The following is a 12,019-nucleotide window of genomic DNA, read 5'->3' as shown; positions in this document are numbered from 1 at the left end:
CTGGTGAACCAGAGAAGTGTTTACAAAAAAAATAAACTAACTGCTAGAGGAACTCAGTGGACCAAGCAGCATCTGTGGAAGGAAATGGACAGACAATGTTTCGGGTGGGGACCCTTCTTCAGACTGGTGTTTACAATGGAATGGTATTTTGTCATTACATAGAACACAGAAAAACGTACAGCACAGGAACAGACCATTCGGCCCACAATATCCCTGCCACGCAATATCCCTCCAGTCCTCACTCTCGCAATATCCCTCCAATCCCTGCATATCCATGTGCGCATCGAGAAACCACTATCATATCTGCGTCCACCACCGCCCCAGGCGTGCATTCCAGGCACCCACCACTCTGTGCAAAAAAGCTTGCCCCGCACATCTGCAAAAACCGTCTGCTCTCACATTTTAGCTATGCCCCCCAGTCCTCATCATTTCCACACTGGGGAAAAAAGATCCTGCTCTGCAAGATGGACAGTTTCTTTGCACAAATTCAAAACTCCTTACTGCCCCAAGGTACGTTTCCTTATTTAGAGTATTGCCAGATATTGAATTACAAATACGGTTTTTGTCAACTTTCCGCAGTACTATTTTTACTAGAATTTACATATTTACATCCTGGGTGTGGCTTATGTAGGATATCAAGACATGCACATTAGGATATGCAGATTTCTGAGCACATTGTGTTATACTTTGACCATGCACTTCCTCCAACTTTACAACTGGCACATAAAGATCATCAAGTTTAAAACGATCCATTATTCCAAAAGCTAAAGCATTATGATTCCCTCTTGAATGTAGCCTGATATTGAAGGAATTAGGGAAAGACAAAATGCTGGGGGGGATCTCAGCAGATCAGGCAGCATCTGTGGATGCAGAGGGATGGTCAATGTTTTGGGTCGAGACCCTGCATCAGGACTGAAAGTGTAGAGGGGAAATAGCCAGTATAAAGAGGTGAGGGGAGGGGTGAAGTAAATGATGATAAGTGATAGGTGGAACCACATTGTGGGGCAGGGGACTGGGGGAGGGGGAGGTGGACAGGGGAGTGTTGAGACAGAGGCTGGTGGTGAGAGGTGGAGACAAAAGGGGGAAAAAAATAGGTGGTGCTGTGTTGGGGGCGGGAGGGGGAAGGACAGTGAGAGGGTAGAAGGTGATCAGTGAAACCAGATATAGGAGGGATGATGGCAGAAAGAACCAGTGGGGAAGGGGATTGGTGGTGAACCAAGAGAGGGGAAACCTAGGTGAAAAGGAACTGCAGTTGTTGGAATCGTGAGCAAATCACAAAGTTCTGCAGGAACTCAGCGGGTTAAGCGGCAAGTGTGGAAGAAATGGACAGACAACATTTCAGATCAGGACCTTTCTTCAGATTGTTCTTCCCCCTAATCACAAAGCCTCCATTGTGACATGATGACAAACATTGATCATTTCTATTTAACTCCACACAGCTGTCAAGATAAGGCATGGTCAATGGTTTGAAAGCAAAAGACACTGCAAATCTGAAATAAAAACAGAAAATGCAGGAAATAGTCAGCATCTGTGTAGAGGAAACAGGGTTAAAATCTGGGGTTTGTATATTTCCTCCATAATTGGTGCCTGATGTGCTGTTTCCCTAGCACTATGTTTTTTGCCCAGGTAGCTAATGTCATTTGCAGTCTTTAAGAACACATCGCTTGTTCCGGGAACAATAAGAGATGGAAAAATGCCAGGAAACTTGTAAATATGCAGCAACTGGGAGCAGTGAGGCTGCCAATTGCCATCACCGTGCACTAAATTTTGTAGCACAAGAATAATCACTTTACATCAGTTTAAATTCTCCATATTACTAATTAGAGATCTCTGGAAAATATCGTCTTCAAGTGACTCTTCCTCTCAATCAATTTTGAGGGGTGACATGGTGACGCAGTTGGTAGAGCCGTTGCCTCACAGCACCACAGACCTGGGTTCAATCCTGAACTCAGACGCTGTCTGTGTGGAGTTTGCATGTTCTCCCTGTAACTGTGTGGGTTTCCTCCGTGTATCTCTCCACATCCCAAAGACGTGCTGTTTGATAGGTAAATTGGCCTCTATAAATTGCCTGTTTATAGGTGAGTGGTGGGAATTGATAAAAATGTGGAGAGAATAATGATGGACTAGGTGTCAGAGGTTATAGCGAGGAGGCAGGAGAATGGGGTTAGATCAGCCATGATTAAATGGCGGAGTAGACTTGATGGGCCAAATGGCCTAATTCTACTCCTATCATTTATGACATGACCCTATGACCTTAGATTAGTGTAGGATCAGTGTAAATGGGTGGTTGATGGTCAGCATGGACATGGTAGGCAAAAAGACCTGTTTCCCTGCTGTATCTATTGTTTTTAATTTTCCAGCCAGGTTAAATTGCCTTCCATTCTGTACACCTTATCTTCAGTTTCGGATTCCTGTATGGGACTGTCACATTCCTTCACCAAGTCTGTGTGACTAACCTTCATACTCTGTTCCTGGTCCAATACTTTGGTAACCTTCTCAAAAGAAATTCAACCAGGTATGTGAGTCATGATCCTGCTTTTACAAGTTGTTACAAGGAGTTATTAAACATTTGAAGAGAAGGAAAGTGCCAGGTTTGAGAAGGGAATTAATTTTAGATACTTCACAAAATTGCTAGTGCTTTTAACATGGGTTAAATGGGCAGATTTTTACTGTAACCTAAACAAATTATAGTTTCCATTTCGTTACATGAAGTAACTCCAATAATTCCATGAGCCGCCTAAAGCTATTTGTTGGATAGTTTGATGTAACAATGAAAGGAATGTATTTTTTGTGTGCAGGTAATAGGTTGCAAAACATGACTAAATTAAAGACAGTAGACAATAGACAATAGGTGCAGGAGTAGGCCATTCGTCCCTTCGAGCCAGCACCACCATTCAATGTGATCATGGCTGATCATTCTCAATCAGTACCCCGTTCCTGCCTTCTCCCCGTACCCCCTGACTCCGCTATCTTATTATTCTTCATTATTCTTCACATTATTCTTCACATTATGCAATATGCCCTCGAACTTTTGTTACTGATACTGAATCGAAAGTGAGAAATGGATGAAAGATTTAGAAACTTTATCAGAGGAAGTCATACAGCTTGCCAACCAAAATGCCATCTTAGATCACAAAACCTAGGAACAGAATTAGCCCATTTGACCCATCGAGTCTGCTCTGCCATTTGGTATTTGCTGATCTATTTTTCCCCCCTCAACCCCATTCTCCTGCCTTCTCCTTGTAAACTTTGACGCCCTTTCTAATCAAGAACTTATCAATCTCCACTTTAAAAATGCCCAATGATGGCCTCCACCACCATCCGTGGCAATGAATTCTGCAGATTCACCACCCTTTGGTTAAAGAAATTCCTCCTCATCTCCATTCTAAAGGTACATCCTTGTATTCTGAGCCTGTGCCCTCTGGTCCTAAACTCTCCTACTACTGGAATCATCCTCCACATCCATTCTACCTAGGGCTTTCATTATTCACTAGATCTATGCTGGTCCGAATTGCCTGTGTTTGGCCCATATCCTTCCAAGCCTTTTCTGTTGATGTATCTGTCCAAGTGTCTTTTAAATGTTCCTACTGTACCTACCTCAGCCACACTCTCTTGCAGATTATTCCATATACCTACCACCCTCTATGTGAAGATGTTGGCCCTCAGATTTCTATTAAATCTTTCCCCGCTCACCCTAAACATATACCATATAAACATAGCACAAAAAGTAAGGAAATTTGTGTTTGGTAGATTATTTCTTTGTTGTAACAATGCTTCTTGGCAATAAATCTTATACCGTTGGAAAGCCTGTTTATTTCCCTTTTAAATGGTGCCACATTTGTAAGGAACATGCATTTGTGGGATGAGCAGCAGAGCTGAGTATATGGGTTGCGCCCATGAGAAATTTGCCAAATCTCTGCCAATGCCAAACAGCTTATTCTGCTGTTGCTATTGACTCTTGTTTTGAGCTTCTGGTACCCCCAGGTGCTGACAAGAATGGGATGCCATCCCACAACAGTGTGTGACCAGGCTGGTGACCAGCATGAGGAGGAGGTGCCAGGCTGTTATGGCTGTGTCTGGTTCTTCCACACGCTACTGTGGCTCCTGTTTATTAAATGAATAAATTGTTAAATTGCCAATATGTCTTGTTTCTTCAGACTTCAATCATCCAATCCACCAAACAACACCGAACAAGAGCCAATGGCAGAATAAGCTGTTTGGCATTGGCAGAGAAGATTTGGCAAATTTTTCATGGGCGCAACCCATATACTCAGCTCTGCTGCTCATCCCACAAATGCATGTTCCTTACAAATGTGGCACCATTTAAAAGGGAAATAAACAGGCTTTCCAACGGTATAAGATTTATTGCCAAGAAGCATTGTTACAAAAAGCACGGTGGCGCAGCGGTAGAGTTGCTGCTTTACAGCGAATGCAGCGCCGGAGACTCAGGTTCAATCCTGACTACGGGTGCTGCACTGTAAGGAGTTTGTACGTTCTCCCCGTGACCTGCGTGGGTTTACTCCGAGATCTTCGGTTTCCTCCCACACTCCAAAGACGTACAGGTATGTAGGTTAATTGGCTGGGTAAATGTAAAAATTGTCCCTAGTGGGTGTAGGATAGTGTTAATGTACGGGGATCACTGGGCGGCACGGACTTGGAGGGCCGAAAAGGCCTGTTTCCGGTTGTATGTATATGATGATATGATATGATATGATAAAGAAATAATCTACCAAACACAAATTTCCTTACTTTTTGTGCTATGTTTTAGTTCTTGATTCCCCCCCAGAGAAATAATGCATGCATTCTCCTCATCTATGTCCCTTCTGATTTTATACATCTCCGTAAGGTAACCTCAATCTCCTCTACTACAATAAGTAAAGTCCTCGCCTGCCCAACCTCTCACCATAACTCAAACACTCGAGTCCTGGCAACATCCTCACAAATCTTCTTTGCTCTCTTTCTAGCTTAACATCTTTCCTATAGCATGGTGACCAAAACTTAATGCAATACTCCAATTGCGGCCTCACCAATGTCTTGTACAACTGCAATATAACATCCCAACTCCTGTACTCAAAGCCCTGACTGAAACCCAACATGTCAAATGCCTTTTTTTATCACCCTGTCTACCTATGATACCACTTCCAGGGAAATATGTACTGGTACTTATATGTCCCTCTGTCTTGCATCACTCCCCAGAGTCCCAACCATTCAATTTTTCGCCACTTCTCAACCCACATACCTACTTGATCAGAATCATGTGATAGGAGCAGGATTAGGCCATTTGGCCCATCAAGTCTATGCCATTCAATCATGGCTGATCTATCTTTCCCTCTCAACCCCATTCTCATGCCTTCTCCCCATAACCCGACACCCGTACTAATCAAGAATCTATCTATCTCTACCTTAAAACATCCATTGATGGCCTCCGCAGCCTTCTGTGGCAATGAATTTCACAGATTCACCACCCTCTGACTAAAGGAAGGTCCTTTTATTCTGAGGTTATGGCCTCTGGTCCTGAGCTCTCCCACTAGTAGAAACATCCTCTCCACGTCCACTCTATCCAGGCCTTTCACTATTCCAGCTGTACTAATGCTGCTGTATTTTTAGAGAACTTTCTTCCATGTAATTACCCAATATGCAATCATTTAGTGCCATCTGCAAAACTTATTAACCATGCCTGTAGTCTTATCCAAAGCCTTTAAATAAATGATAAATGCAAGGTCATATGGAACCTAGGAAGGAAGCAACTCAGTATTTTCCACTTTAGCCATGGGAACAATCATGGCAGTAAAGGTGGCGACATCTGCATCGACAGACGTGTGTGAAACCCACGAGTATGGATTGGACCAGCGACGCCGGAAGTACATACGACAAAGGCGGGGAAGGCATTTGTGGATGTAGCACAATCCATCACACAGACCAGATTCTCCACCGTTGATTCCATCTACATTTCACGCTGCCTTGGGAAAGCAGCCATCATAATCAAGAATCTTTCCCAGCCCCAGTCCTTCGTCCTTCTCTTCCCACCATTTGGGCAGATACAGAAACTTGACACCACTTAGCACCAGACTCGGGAACAACCTCTTCCCCTCTACAATCAGGTTTGTAAAAGGTCCTTCCATAAACTGGGCTACAGTCCTGATTTCCCAACCTACCTTGTTGTGGACATGGCTTTTTTTCCCCTCTTGAACTGTTATGCTACAATGCAAAGGAATTCTATTATGCATTCTGTATCTTTCTCTTTGTTCCACCTTTTGTGGTTGAGTTTGGCATGATTGTATTCTCTAATTTTATTAGATAGCATGGAAATAAAATAACATTTTTAGTGTGAAAATGTTATTTTATTTTCATGCTATCTAATAAAATTAGAGAATACAATCGTGCCAAACTCAACCACAAAAGGTTGATCAGTACACGTGACAATAATAAATCTAAACCGCAGTGTGCAGTTGACATAAAACTAAATATGTTGCTCTGTAGGGATACAATCAAATTACCAGAGATGTTAACATGGAGCCATTGAATGTATACATTGCTGTAACTAATTTCTGGACATCTCATGAAGCCCTCAAGCTCAATCCCAAAAATTTCTGGCCTTAGGCAGCCAGCATCACACTTGTCATACCACTTTCCCCATAATTAGCTCTTCATATTCCTGTCTTGGAACCTTCAATTTCCCGCCTCTTAAAACCCCAGCTATAAAATATCTTGAAGTTCACACCCTCTAACTTGCAGGAACGTTAGGATGTTATTAGTTGATCAGTCAAATTACATTCTTAAACAAATATAAATTATCAGGACTAAATCTTATAAATGCCATTATTTCAGAACAGCAATATTCTTAACCTGAATCTGCACCATCAATAAATTCTGTATAAACAGTTTAGTCTTACTCAAATAAAAGCGCTGGGCATTATGGAGAGGGAGGAAGGTTGTCACAAATTACAGCAGGATCCTGATCAGCTGAAAATGTGGGCCGAGGAATGGCAAATGGAGTTTAATTTAAATAAGTGTAACATGTTATACATAGTTTAGAGATACAGCGTGGAAACAGGTCCTTCGGCACACCGAGTCCATGCAGACCATTGATCACCCATACACGAGTTCTGTTATCCCACTTTCACATGCTACACACTCGGGGCAATTTACAGAAGCCAATTAACCTACAAACCTGCACATCTTTGGAATGTGGAAGGAAACCGGAGAAAACCCAGAGTCACAGCGTGAACATACACTCTGCACAGGCTGCACCCATAGTTAGGATCGAACCCAGGTCTCTGGAACTCTGGTAGTAGCTCTACTGCTGCGTGGAGTGCATTGCAACATTTTGGGAAGTCAAAGGTGGACATAAAATATTGGTGTAACTCAGCGTGCCAGGCAGCATCTCTGAAGAGAAGGAATGGGTGACGTTTCAGGTCGAGACCCTTGTTCAGAAGTCAAACCAGAGTAGGACTTTCACAGTGAACAGCAGAGCCCTGGGGAGTGTTGCTTTAGTCCACAAATGAGGCTTGTTTGAAAATATATTACAGAAGAAACACATTATTAAAAATAATTTGTGCAAACTAATTTAAGAATTAATTTTTCAATTTTTTCAAAATGTAATTAAAAAAACAAACAAGCAATAGGACATAATTAGTTCCTTCAATTCTAGGTCTATATTAATGCACAAAATGTAAATATAACTGAAAGATCTAGACTGTGCTTGAAGTAAAGTTTCATGAGATAAAAGATACAAATACAATTCAGTAGGTTGTAGAGATCTTGCTACTCTGAAATATGAATACTTTGTACCACTATTTTGTTTCCAAAACTATTTTAGCCGTTACAAGTTTCAGCTGATTAGAATAACATTTTTGAAGGAGACATTGAATGATACATTTGAATCGTCAGCTGTTTATGCTACAAAATTCAATTAGTAGTGTTTGGAATTTATGGTTTTTATTTTTGATATGTTTATTGTCCATTATTAATTGTCATTGATCCAATGGGCCCATTAAGTACTTTTAAATTATATTTTTTAATTATTAAAAAAGTTTCAATCCAGAGAGGTATCAACATTTGGCTCATTTGGAAGGGCTGCTGGATGGAAGGGAGAAAGGAGGTTTAGGGACAAGTGGTACATCTGTGGTTGCTTGGTAGTGTCTGAGGAGGTGTGTAGGATCTGTCTGAAGAAGGGTCTCGACCCGAAACATCACCCATTCCTTCTCTCCAGAGATGCTGCCTGTCCTGCTGAGTTACTCCAGCATTTTGTGCTTCGTGTCTGATGAGAGGCAGGTTGTGTGGGAAGAGATGATTGAGCCAAGGAGTCGTGGAGTGACCTGTATGAAAAGCAGAAAGGGGTGGGGATGGGATGATCTTTGAACCAGAACTAAATGAGGTTAAGTAATAATAATGATATGCATATTCAAAGTTACAATCCCTACAATGGGATCAGTGGATCTCACAAACATGGGATTTGCCAGCTGACTAGATGTTGGAAAACCACGCATAACATTCCCAAAGCAAAATGAAGGAAGCATAAAAACAGACCCAAGGTGCTGGAATAACTCAGCGGGTCAGGCAGTATCTCTGAAGGAACTGGCCAGGTGATGTTTCTGGTCAGGATCCTTCTTTATACTCAAAGTATAAATTTGACGTGACATTTTCAGATTTTCCATTCGATCAGATGTTGCTCATATTAACCTCCCCAAACGCTTGTCTCTATGACTCTTTTAGGTCTTTTTCACTGATCACCTTCAGCATTGGTTACTGTCTCCACCCGTCCCTCCCAAACTTGGCTTACCTGCCTTTCATCCTGAAAGGGTTCCGACCCGATAGATTACCCATTCCTTGTCTCCAGAGATGCTGCCTGACTCGCTGAGTTACTTCAGCACTTTGTGTCTATCAACTTATCCACCTGGATTCACCTATAACGTGCCAGCTCTTGGTTCACCCCTTCCCCTCACCTCTTTCTCCCAACTATCTTTCCTTGGGGTTTGCAGACGCTGGGAAGCAGAAAACAGAAGATAGACACAAAACGCTGGACTAACTCAGGGTTGCAGCATCTCTGGAGAGAAGGAATGGGTGACGTTTCGGGTCAAGACCCCTCTTCAGAATGATGTGTCTTGGCCCGAAACGATACCCATTCCTTCTCTCCAGAGATGCTGCCTGTCCCGCTGAGTAGCTCCAGCATTTTGTGTTTATCTTCAATTTAAACCAGCATCTACAGTTCTTTCCTAAGCAGAAAACAGTGCTCAGTTCTGCAGCATCTGTGCAGAAAGAGTTTGTGTTTAAGGTTGATATTGTTTCATCATAATTTGTGAATTTATTAACTTTGTTTTCCTCTCCACTGAATATTCCCATCATTTTCTGGGTTTTATCCCTATAAAAGCTTTTTTTTTTCTTTTCATATTTTTTTCATATTTCAGATACAGCGCGTTTTTGATCTCCTTCAGTTTGAAAATGCGTCCTGACCCGAAACATCGTCTGCCCATTTCCCTCCACAGATGCTACCTGACCTGCTGAGTTCCTCCAGACGTCTGTTTCTTGCTCACGTGTCCTATTTATCCACATTCACCTTCCAATAATTTCTCACAGCCACGATAGTAATTTAACTACTACTCAAAAATACACAAGACTACTTGTAGGTAAATTCAATCATCTTATTATGAAATATGCCATGTTTATGACATTATAAGTTACAGTTTGAAGCTTCCTTCCTCTGCTCCAGAAGTGGTTCCACTTACATTCTTCATCGGAAGCCGTGTACTTCCTGTGAATCGAGGTTCTTCTGTGATCCAGTGATGCTACCAGCCCAGTAAAATTCCAATAATTCTGAACCCCTGTTATTTACCTCTATCCTATAGTTGAAGATTCATCGGATCATTACAACTTGATACAAGTTATTCCAGGGTCAGTACTAAAGCTGCTGCAATGCCTCAGTTTCCATTGTCCTATTTTATTAGTTTATTCAAAATATGGCACTTCCCTACAGCAATGGCTGAAAAAAAAAAAAAAAGAGTTCTAGTCATCAATGTAAGTGGAGACACTGAATTGTCTAAAACACCGTCCTTTTTTTAAACATGTCGGCAACAATGGCTAAATGTGTAGGAGAAAAACTGCAGATGCTGGTTTAAATCGAAGGTAGACACAAAATGTTGGAGTAACTCAGCGGATCAGGCAAGCATTTTCGATATGTATATTTCTTTTAAACCAACTATTCAGAAAGTTAAAAAAAATTTTTTTTTAAAGGAAAACTGCTCCATAGCAAGTCCATTCATCTTTGCTAAAGATTTAAACTTAAGAAATTACGTGCATTCTCACAACCCAATACCCGAGGCATTTACATATTGAGTCGATAAATTAAGTTGTTAAATACATGAAGATCAAAAACTTTATAATGATAAACCCTAGAAAATGTAAATATTCAGTGGAGGAAAAAGGTTAATACATTAATGAGTTCTGATGAAACACCAACTTTAAACACCAACTCTCTCTTTCTCCACAGATTCTCTCTCTCTGGACTGTTTTCTGGTTTTATTTCAGGTTCCCAGCATCTGCAAAACACTGCTCAAGGCTTCTTATACCACAGTACACCAAGTCCTCAATATCTGCTGACTTGCTTTCTATGGACCCACTTAATCGAGAGGCTGGTCATTCTTTATCGGTACCATTAATGAACTATGTGTTCCTCCAGAATCCTCGGCTATGTCCTGTGAATCCTGGTTGCTATGTGACAGATTGCTTTTAATGTTCAAGATTTTAGAGAGATATACATCATGGGAAACAGGTTCCTCGACCCACCAAGACCACGCCAACCATCGATCATCCTTTCACACTTGTTCCATTATCTCACTTTCTCATCCACTCTGTTCACCCTAGAGACAATTTATAGAGATGGAATTAACTTACAAACCCACACGTCATTCGGATGCGAGAGGAAACTGGAGCACCTGGAGGAAACCCACGCGGTTACAGGGAGAATGTGTAAATTCCACACAAACAGCAGACAAAGTTGGGATCAAACCCGGGTCTCCGGCGCTGTGAGGCAGCAGCTCTATCAGCTGTGCCACTGTGTCACAATTAAATGACTTACCAATTGGCAGCTTCCCATCTGAATTATTAATATTACTATTTCTATTCATCCCAGCCACAATATTACCCTATGAATGGTCAATTAGGCCCTAAAGAGGCCTCATTTTATAAAGCTTCAATAATTTACAATACATACAGTGTACTTTTGAACTGACAGGGTATTGGAAAAATAGAGGCCATCCTCTAATTTTAGCATAACATAGTTGGTAATAAATGCAATATTGAACTTAATGGAAACTTCATAGTGAAATTCAGAGCACATGGAAAACCGTTGGGAGATCAGTCTGAAGTGTTGACCATTTTGCTTCCCACAGATGCAGGCTGACCTGCTTAATGTTTTCAGCATTTTCCGATTTTATATTAGGGAGATACAAAAGACTGGTCTGTTCTAGAGAGGGCTGCATGGGCCAGGTGGCACTGTCACCATCCTTTATTTGGAATGCATCTGGCAGAAGAGGTTGAGGGATATGGTACAGGAGGACTACCTAGGTAAGTGCACAATGAAGAATAGCAAGGCAAGATTAAACAGATAGAACTGGTTCGGGAGAAAGCTCATGGAGCACAAATATTATCCTAGTTCAGTAAGGACAGAGATTTTTAGATGATTAAAAATTTTGAATCAATATCATTCCAATAGGTTCAAGGGATAACAAAAGATATCCAACCTACGTCTCAGCAGAAAACACAAGATATTTTTTCTTCATTAAGATTAAATTGCATTGTGTTGCAACGTCATTAACCTGGAACGTTAACTCCTCTAAACAGAATCAGAATGGCTGCAACAGGACACCATTCAGCCCATTCGTGAGCATCCCAGCACTTTTAGTTTTTATTTTAGTTCACCAGCATTTGTGTTTATTCTTCGAATATTTTTGTACACAATTATGTTATTGATTTATCAGATCAGCCGGTTAAATAGTGCAAACCAATACAACTTATTGTTTCA

This window comes from Rhinoraja longicauda, chromosome 30, assembly GCF_053455715.1.
Source record: "Rhinoraja longicauda isolate Sanriku21f chromosome 30, sRhiLon1.1, whole genome shotgun sequence".
Taxonomy (NCBI): Eukaryota; Metazoa; Chordata; class Chondrichthyes; order Rajiformes; family Arhynchobatidae; genus Rhinoraja; species Rhinoraja longicauda.
The sequence above is the reverse complement of the archived record's forward strand: the minus strand, read 5'-3'. Positions refer to the sequence as shown.